The following is a 10707-nucleotide window of genomic DNA, read 5'->3' as shown; positions in this document are numbered from 1 at the left end:
TCTTTAGGTTGCGTTTGAGGCAAAAGCATTGGCGTACCGCGAGGAAGTTTCTTACCATTCGCGAAACAATAAAGGCGTCGAGCTAACGACGTTAAACGAGCGCTTGTTGGGAGGCACCCCAACGGTTTTATTTTTCTGTAATTGAGTTGTGTAGGTGTTAAGTGGTGGCTCACTGGAAAATCTGTCTTTTTAGACTGGTCTGGTTTTTCTGGTGTAGCGCGCGTCGCGCGCTCATGGGTGCGTCGCGCGCTGGGTTGCTTTTGGCCAGTGACCTCTTTTTAACGGGTCACTCGGCTCGCCTTTTTCCCACTTACACCTAGGCTTTATAGTATAGTATTTTATCGATTTATTTTTAATTCTTTTGTTTGTGTTTAGACTCAAATTTTGGCCCGGTTACTTGGAGTCGCATTGGGTAATTCTCCAATTTTGATTGATTCAACATGCCAATTGTGCGATAATGATTGTTCAAATTTGTACGTGGCAAGGTACTCGTTTATCGCTTTCTATAGCATAGCATGTTTTTGAGACTTTTCATTTGTACAAATTTCATATTACTCATTCTTTTTGCATAACTTGCTCATGACTTGAATCACAATTAGTTTTTCCCTTTTTACCATAAATGTGAGGTGGCTTTCCATTGTATATATATGCGAGAGACCGACAATTCTTGTTTTAACTGGATATTATTATGTTTAATCTTTCGTCTGTATTGATTTTGTGAATGCATGAAAGTGATCAAGGCACTTGTTTGATTTTGAGCACAACTACCATAAGCCAAATGTCATTTTACCTTGTGAGTGTGTGACCATTAGTAACCCCCTTTTGAGCCTTTTTGTCAATCTCCATACTGTTTTTGCTTAATGCTTGTCTATGAGCGTTTGGTTTTCATATGTGTATGGATGTTTGATTCTTTGTTTTCTTGAACCCGCACCTATGATGTTTAGATGGATTTTTACCTTGCCTTAGAAAGTAGGGAGTATTCGCTTTATGTTATGGTTGAATTCAAGTTGGGGAGAAGGTGTTTGCCTCTTTATGTTGTGATTGATGTGAGGTTAAGAAAAGAAAAAGAAAAAGAAAAAAAAAGTGAGAAAGAAAGAAAAGAAAAAGAAAGAAAAAAAGAGAAAAGCTAGAAAAAGAAAAGAACAAAAAGAGTTTAGAATAAGAGTGTGCTAATAAGTTTTGTGTTTGGTGTGAAATTTGTGATGAAGAGAAAAGTTGGATTGAAATTGTATTGTTTGAAACTTTGTGGAAGTAATTACTCCCTTAGGTTTAGGCAAGTTTTTGTTTCGATTAGCTTTAGGACTTATCACTTGTTTGTTAACCGAGCCACATTACAACCTTAAAAGCCCTTGTGACTCGTGTCGTTGCATTTTCAATACTATTTTTAGATGAACGCATAATTTTGTCTATTGTTTGCAAGATTGTTGGATGAGTGTTCAAAGTCCTCACCTTTCTGTGTTTTTCATCTACCGATGAGTTTTTGCTAGACGTGATTCGTGATTGAGCTTGTTTTTGTTTAGAATGTTTTGTATGATTTTTGTACTTAGGAATCGTTTCATTTTCATGTTGTCGTTGTAGGATAGTGGTAAGTGTTTACTTTGTTCGTACGTTTTTGTTTGAACCGTACAATTGTTTCGTTTTTCTAAACTTTGTTGATTCTTGATTCTTTGGATTTTTACTTTTGCGATTTGAGTGTTTAGCCCTGTTTGAGGACAAACAGATTCTAGTTGGGGAGAGTTGTTAAGTGCCAAATTGTAGTTATTTTGTGTATGTAAATAGTGGCACTTATCAATGCTTTTTGTTAATACCGTTTGAATAATTCCCCGTTTTTGTGTAAATACGTATACTTTGTGAATAGATGTATTTTCATACACTTTTATACCGTTTGATAGTTTTGTTGTATTTTTGTAGGTATTCTTGCGTTTTTGGAGCCTGGAGGAATAAAATGTCGAAGACACGGCTGCGAGAGCAAAGAGGAAATAATTCTGCTGTTCTGGTGCAGGGCGCTTCGCGCGCTGTAGGGCGCGTCGCGCCCTCTTTGAGTTTGAAGAACATAAGCTGGCAGAAGTTAGGGCACGTCGCGCCGGATTAGGGCGCGTCGCGCTCTAGGGCGGTTTGGTAAATTTATACAGGGCGCGTCGCGCCCACTGCGAAACTCAGTTTTGTATAAATAGTTAATAACATATTTTTTAGGTTTTTTATCACCTCTTCTTGACAAGTTGAGCTCTCATCCTTTTTTGGTAGTTTAGAGGCTTAGGAAACACCATTGGGTGCGACGTCATGTGGATTGATCATGGATCTGACTCGATTTCATTGTACCGGTGAGATCTTTCTGGTTCATCTTCTCTCTTCCCTTTGTTTCATTCCAATGGTGGGTGTTGTATGTATGTTTCTACTCTTATTGTATGTATATTTGTGGATCTTGGGATCGTTTATATATTCGCTTTACAAATCATCATTGTTGTTATTCTTGATCTTTTTGCTTAAATGCTCTGGATTTGTGTTGTTGCAGACATGGACACCATAGATCTTGATTAGGAATGATAACTGTTAGTTTCTGGGTTGCAGACATGGATTCAGGACTAACAATCTTAGTGGGTATCGAGTCTAATGCCTCCGTGTTGTTTGTGTCGGTAGGAAGCTTTATTAGCTGAAAAATGTTGACCATGTCTTTATTTTTTGGTGAATTCTTATCTACCCAACTCAAAAAGTTGGGTAAAGTTACCTCCAATGTAAAATGTCTTGGAAACATTAAATAACTATATAATTTTATAATTAATTAAATATGTTAAAATTAAATGGGATCTTTTGATTGGTTGAAGGTACTCTACCCAACTTTTTGAGATGGGTAGAGAAGTTGTCCCCTTATTTTTTTTAAATAAGCTGAATCCTTAATGTTAGTTATATTTTTTTAATTGTTACTATTTCACAATTTGAAAATGAATAAAAGGAGTGTTGCGGATACTAACCGTGTAATTATAAATAAGATATTATGACTATCAATTTATATGAAATTTGTTAGAAAACAAGTCATGTATCTGTTAAAAAAAATGATATTTTTTTATTTTGATATTTTTAAAATCAGTATTTAACACTCGTATTTTACTATTACAACAGTGGACAATTCATACAACTGAATAAAAAATTGACTTTTTTATTCAACACACCTTATATAATTCATACAATTAAGACAATTGTATTAATTTTTAAATACTATTTATCTAGAAATAAACAAAAATCTTTAATGCTAACTATAAATTTTCATGATGTTACTTTTTTTGCCTGAAAAAAATTATGTTACTTTTTTCCTATATATTTTATTTAAACATTCATTAATTAGTTAATTATCTGTATTTACTAATAAATTTATAAAATAATACCTATTGTAAAAAATTTAATAATCATAAATATTTTTCTAGCTGTCGTGGTCTAATCAAATGACTCATATTTTTAACTATGGAGATACAATATATCAATTATTATTTTATTATAATCAAATGACTCATATATATATATATATATATATATATATATATATATATATATATATATATATATATATATATATATATATATATATATATATATATATATATATATATATATATATATATATATATATATATATATATATATATATATATATATATGATGGCTAACACATTGAATGAAGACACTTTTATAAGCTGGATCCATGGTTCAAACCATTATAATTGAAGGTAGAGAGCTTTAGGAATCCCAATTCCATCAATTTAGTACTATTTTCTAAATGATTGCTTGATATTTTGATCTTGTAAGAAGCCAATCAAAACAATATTGAGAAAAACAATCAAAATCATCATTGACCAGTTAATTTTTAACCGAAGTAATTTTTTTATTGTTCTCTTAATCAGAACTCTATAAGTTTTTAGAAGTCTTATACTCCCTCCGGTCTCAATTATAAGCAAACATTTAATTTTTAGATTCATTCAACAATCAATGTATTTAGTCTAATAATAGACTAAATACATTGATTGTTGAATGAATCTAAAAATTAAATTTTTGCTTATAAATGAGACCAGAGGGAGTATATATTAGTCACCGTTTAATTATGACAAAATAAATAAAGATTCTATTTAATAACAATTTACTATGACATATATTTTATGAGATCCTATTTAACTATAGTTTAACTCTAATAAATTTGAGGTCATGTGTTGTAGTCTGCCTTACACGCTTATAAAAACGACTCTGCTTGACTTATACTCTTTTTTAATAAAAGGTTCTTTAAAATAAAAAAAGCCAATAAAAAGATTTTTGGCAAAGTATCCAAGTGTCACGACAATGCTAATTTTCATAAGGAATTGAGAGGGATTACGAGATTTTTGAAAACAAGTCATCACAAATAATTTTAAGTTTTTTTTTGAATAATATTTACGACGTTTAACTCTAGAGCCGACCAAGGGTCCAAAGAGTATAAGATAAGACTTTAGACCCTAAACGTTTGAGGGAAAAAGTTTTTAAAATGTTTAATCTGCTTATAAATATATATAGTTTGTCAAAATTACACTACTAGAAAATTCGCTTTTAGTGACCGAATTAGAGACCGAAAAAGCATATAAATCGGTCACTAAAACGTTTAGAGACCGATTTAGCGACCATTACTTTTCGGTTGAAAAAGTGCTAGTCGCTAAGCTTTTGCGACGAATTTAGTGACCGAAATTTAGAGACCGAATTTGTGACCGAATTCAGTGACCGATTTTAGTTTGCTTTTTCATAAAATAAAATTAAAAATTGTGATACCTGGGAATTGAACTTGTGACCTCCGTGTATTGTAATAACAATATGCCACTACACCACTTAACAACTATTGTTATATTTTATATTTAATTTTATATAAATATATTATATGTTTTTTTTTTGACAAAATAAATATATTAAAATATGTTAAAACAATAAAAATATGAAAATTTTAGTAAAAATTTAAAATTTGAAAGAGAATTAAAATCATTAAAAAAATGGAAAGAAAATAGTAAAATAATAAAGAGGATTAAAAATAGAAAAAGAAAACAAAAAAATATTAGTGACCGAAATTTCGGTCTCTAATTTATATATAAAAATTAAATTGTATATAAAAATATTTTTCGTGACCGATTTAGTGACCACTTAAAATTGGCTCATGAATATTAAATTTTGATGGCTAATTCGATCACTATAGTGACTAAAATTTCGGTCACAAAATATTGGTCTCTAAATCGGTGGCCGATTTCTTTTAGTGACCGATTTAGTGACCTCTTAAAATTTGCTCATGAATATAAAATTTTGGTGGCTAATTCGGTCACTACAGTGACCAAAAATTTTCAGTCACTAAAAGCGAATTTTTTAGTAGTGTTATAACAAAAGTATCTTTAGTTGAATATGTAAAAGATAATGCTTCATATTGTATTGGACATAGCATCAACTCCTAATCTCTATAAATTTTTTGTTGATAAAAATAAGTGTGATTTAAAAGTGTTAAAAAAAAAACTGGAAAAGTCTCACATCGATTAAAACAGTGGAGATTTAAGTATTTATAAGTGAGAGAACTCATACACCTATTAATTTAAGGATTTGAATGAATACGTGGTGTATCTCTCGCAATATGTATTGCTCATAAAGAAAGATACCAATGTAAAAAGGTCTCCTCATGTTAATTCATCAATTGATGATCTAAAGTGGTGTCATGAGCCTTTGATTTGAGTGAAAGACCGACTCACTTGTATAGAAAGTTCTCCCCACATGCTTGTGGGTAGGAGGCATGTCTCTTTTGAAAGAGTGTCAACAGCAATACAACAATACAACAATATAGCTGTATGTGAATAAATTAAAAGGGCTTTTGCTTGAGGGGTAGCATTGTTGATAGACTCGTACTTGAAGGAGAATGTTGAGAAAAACAAGTGTGAATTGGAAGTGTTGAAAAACAAATATGGATCCTACGTTGAAGTGAAAGAACCCATTCACAAGATGTGTTGCTCATAAAAAAAAGACTCAAATATAAAAATATTCTCTCATGTTGACCCTCAAATTAATGATATAACAATTTTCATTTTTAATTTATTTTAAAAGGTCTCATCATAAAATTGTTTTATGCCTCCATCGGATTCTCTTCCTAACCTAGGTTTTGCTATTACAAATTTGATTCGTTTTACCTCTATTTGAGAGAAAATTTTGTGAAAAATAGACTAAATTTGCTTTTTATCATATTTATTTTTTGATTGAAAGGGTCTTGGACTAGTCTCCTATCTTTTGTATCAATTTTATTTTTCTCTATTTAATCTCATTTAAAAAAAATGTTGAGGTGGCTTTGGATAACAACCGTTAAATGTGTCAGTGTGGTGTAGAGGAAGTGTGTATTCAGTATCTCATGTCAAATCTAGTGCACAAATGACATTAGAATTATTAATATCATACCTCTTTTATTAGAAAAAAGTGTAAAATCTAAAATAAATGAAATATTTCAATAAATAATACTTAGTTTTAAGAAAATCAGGTATAAAATAAAGTAGTGACAAATTTATAAATATAAATTCATACCTGATTTTAAGAAAAAATGGTGTATATTTAATTATTAAAGTAATGACAAGTTTAAAAATATAAATTAATATGTGATTTTAAGAATATTAGATGTGATATATATTTTTTTCTCTCGCTCGAACTTCTGCTCCTTTTCCGGTAATCAGAAATAAAAACACGAAAACATGAAGAGTATCCCTCTTCTAACATGAATCGTCACGCTTCCTCAAACTTGTGTGTCTCCGCTTAACTCTCTCACTCATAGTGTTCGATGTTCGAAACCCTCAAGTCTCTCAACCCTCTCTCGATTCCTCTTGGTTCCTCTCTTAATCAGTAAATAGAATCATCAATCAAACCCTAAAAACCCCAAATTGAAGGTGTTTAGGATTGCTTCAATCGCTATTGATTGAAGATTTACAATTCAATATCTCTCAATGGAAATATCTAAATAATGTCAATCTTGTTCAAAATCTCTCTCAGTAACTCTCTCGAAACAAGCTTTCAATTTTTCCGCTCTCGTAATCATCAATCCCTTTCTCATAACGTGGTATGAGCATTTACTTATTATTTAAAGTTTTTTTCTTCTTTTTTTCTTTCTTTCTTAAACCTGCAGATGTTCTCATGTCAATATGAAGCAAAACAAGAAGAAAAATCCCACTTTAATCAATCCTGGTGAGTATTTAATTAACATGATTTTTCATTTAACTATCATAAGGATTTACACTTTTTATCATGATTTTATTATGTTTTTTATAATTTAACAGTGGTAAGTAATATTATGCAGTTGCTAATGCTTCCATGAGGAGGTTGGTAGTTACCTATGTGATTTCAAAAGGAGATTAACAAGGTTTTGATTGGGGGCAATTAAGTATTTGGTTTCATGTTATTGGTAAATAGTTATCGTAGATTTGTTACATTTTTTGTGTTATTGATTTTTAAGATGTCATCATTAGATAGTATAATATTTTGATGGTCTTATGTTGGCTTTGTTTGCCTCTGTTAAAGTAATATAAAATTGATCATTTCAATGGGGGAAATAAGTCCTGTGCACCAATTTTACAAGACAACAACCATCCAATGACAATATTCATATAAGATATTACCTTGTTTCACACCAAAGTAAACACATGAGAGGTAATCCAAGAAAAATATGGTGACACAATTCAAAGTGGCCTGGAGAAAAATGTAAGTATTATCCTCTTTAAGAATACAATCACTTTTATTTATTCATAGACATACATAATGTGCCATGATTTTCTAATAAATGAAAATATATATTATTGATTTTGTGTTTGCCTTTGTAAAATGAAATTTGGATAATTGTTTTTCTTATGTTTTCTATTTATGTATTCATGAATTATTTTGATTTGGAGGCTTCTATTTTTGTTATTATGGAAAGAGATTTGTTTGAAAATTGACTATGACAGGATGCTAGTTCACTGGTTGCAGCAGCACAGGAACAAAACTATCAACTGGTTGGTTATCATGTACTTTTAATTCTAAGAAAATTCTACATAAATGCTTAAAAAAAGCTCTTAAACAATTCTTTTGATTCATTTGTAGTGCATGCATAAAAGCTCTTGAATGTTTCTATGAGTTCCAATTTCCACTACAACTAGTGTTAACCGAGTCCATGTATAAGAGATCGATAAAGTCTCCTAATCTAGTAGGTTTTGACTTGTAGGTTCTTTTGGGTGTTCCATTTTCTCTCACAACTAGTAGTTTCTCATATGCAGGGTTTGTAAATGGTTTTGAAATAAAGGCCTACTTGAAAATTTACTTAGATAAGTGACTACATGTGTTAATGCTAATAACATTTGTTCTACTATAGCTAAAATCAATTTCTCACACTTTTTATGTGAACCACAGGTTAGTGGAACAGAAATCCTGCTAAGGAAGGTTCAAACTTCAATCTATATGTAAACTATTCCCACCAAATTAGAGAGAAGATGTTTGATTTCAATCCTTTATTGACTATCATGTTATGTGTGCTTTTTTTTATCCTTAATAATGAGTCCATTTTTTATGCTCAAACTATTTAGAGTTCCCTATTGAGTAATCTAATCTCACTTCGACATTATGTTTAGTTACAAAATCAATTTAACACTTATGCCTTTAATACTGTGTGGTAGTAAGTCTACCATGAACATGTTAATTTCCTTTGCTTGTCTTCATGCAGTGAACTCGTGTTTGGAAGAGGAAAGATGTTTTTGTCTTTGCCTTGCCAAAATGTCTTGTATGGTGCTAAGATGAACACTTAGAGGATCCTTTAAAATTCTGCAAGTTTTGGATGTTAAGCTTAATACAAGAGTAATAGTGATTTATTATTGGAGAAAACATGACCATGACGTCTTCAAATGGTTCCATGATTTAGTACTGTGAGGAAAGAAGTCTTATTTAGGAACAATTATTATAGTTGTAATTTGATTTTTGTTGGCAATACCTTGGTTAACTTTTGTTTGTAATGTTTCATACTTCCACATCTTGTACTTGGATGTAGTACACTTAATTATAAGCTTCTTTTATTATAAACTTGCATTTGTTTTATTGTTTAAAATGTAAATTTTAGGATATTTGGTGTCAATTACGATCTAAATTGACATTTTGTGAGAAAAAAGAGCATAAATAAATATAAAAAAAGATTTAAGATCATATATTATTAATAAACTTTAATGTTAACTATTGTCATTCAACTTTAGATTTCTACCTATAACAGGTGTTAGATGGTGACATTTAACACCCTTTTTCACTCGACACCTGGTATTAAATATCAACATTCAATGACCCTATGTAGTAATAAAAGGTGTCAAATGAATTTTTTATACCGGTTTTAAAACAGGTGTGAAATGTCATACTTACAATACCGGTAGCTATAACACCGGCAAAAAACTGGTGTTAAATATCTAAAAAATTGGTGTTAAATCCTCTTTTTGTATTAGAGCAATATGGTGCAGAGTAATATATATATATATATATATATATATATATGAGAGCATTTTATAATAAGAGACGAAATAAATAAATATAAACAATTAAATTTATCAAGAGAAAGAATGTTAATATATTAATGTGACTATTAATTTCACGCTCTTGATAAATTCAATGATTGATATTTGTTTCTCTCATCTCTTATTATAAAATGCTCTTACTTTATATATATATATATATATATATATATATATATATATATATATATATATATATTCTCTTAAAAACATTAGTAATTATGTGCCAATATTATTGTATTGAATATTTTATTTTAAGTTGACTCCAAAACCTTAAAAGTTAAGTTGTGAATTTTTAAATGATATTTGTAATATTTATCTAGAAATAGACAAAATATTTATTGGTAACTTTAGACTCTCTTAATGTTACTTTTTTTTTTTTGTCTAAAAAATTATGTTACTTTAAAATTTCCTTTAACATAATTTATTAAATCATTAAGTAATTATTTCTATTTAATGATAAATTTATAAAATAATATCTGTTGTAAGTAAATTTAATATCATAAGTATTTTTCTTAGCTGTCGTGCTTTAATAAAATGAGTCATTTTTTAACGAAGGAGGTATGATATAACAGTTATTATTTCATTATTTTTGTTTGTAAGCTATTTGCAAAGTAAGTGAAATCAATACACGTGTAGTCATTGTTTAATTAATTATTGTGTATGTGATCAAATTCATTTGTCCTTTTTCCATAACAAACTTTGAGAAACTTTACATGTTATCTCAGGTTGTGTTTGACAATGGCTTCCCCAATAATTTTCATAATATTTATTTGCATCTTCATCTAATCAAATGATATATTTTATAAGAAAGAATTAAATATAAAATTATATTAATAAAAAATAAAAAATCAACTACTAAAAAATTCGTTTTTAGTGACCGAAAAATTTTGGTCACTGTAGTGACTGAATTAGCCACCAAAATTTTATATTCATGAGCAAATTTTAAGAGGTCACTAAATCGGTCACTAAAATAAATCAGCCACCGATTTAGAGACCAATATTTTATGACCGAAATTTTGGTCACTATAGTGACCGAATTAGCCACCAAAATTTAATATTCATGAGCCAATTTTAAATGGTCACTAAATCGGTCACAAAAAATATTTTTATATACAATTTAATTTTTATATATAAATTAGAGACCGAAATTTCGGTCACTAATATTTTT

At 29.5% G+C, this 10707-nt stretch overlaps 1 long non-coding RNA gene across 2 annotated transcripts; it reads left to right on the top strand.

Annotated features, from left to right (window-relative positions):
- Positions 1–6660: 6660 nt before the first annotated feature.
- Positions 6661–9145, top strand: LOC131653036 (uncharacterized). 2 transcript variants are annotated; one of them, XR_009298937.1, is made up of 3 exons: positions 6661–7203; positions 7316–7420; positions 7537–9145. It is a non-coding gene; the product is annotated as an uncharacterized LOC131653036 (long non-coding RNA). The 2 variants fall into 2 exon arrangements; XR_009298936.1 differs by having other exon boundaries at positions 7316–7716; positions 8711–9142.
- The last annotated feature ends 1562 nt before the right edge of the window (positions 9146–10707 follow it).

This window comes from Vicia villosa, linkage group LG2 (assembly GCF_029867415.1).
Source record: "Vicia villosa cultivar HV-30 ecotype Madison, WI linkage group LG2, Vvil1.0, whole genome shotgun sequence".
Classification (NCBI taxonomy): domain Eukaryota; kingdom Viridiplantae; phylum Streptophyta; class Magnoliopsida; order Fabales; family Fabaceae; genus Vicia; species Vicia villosa.
Note: the sequence above shows the minus strand (reverse complement) of the source record. Positions and strands in the feature narration are given on the sequence as shown.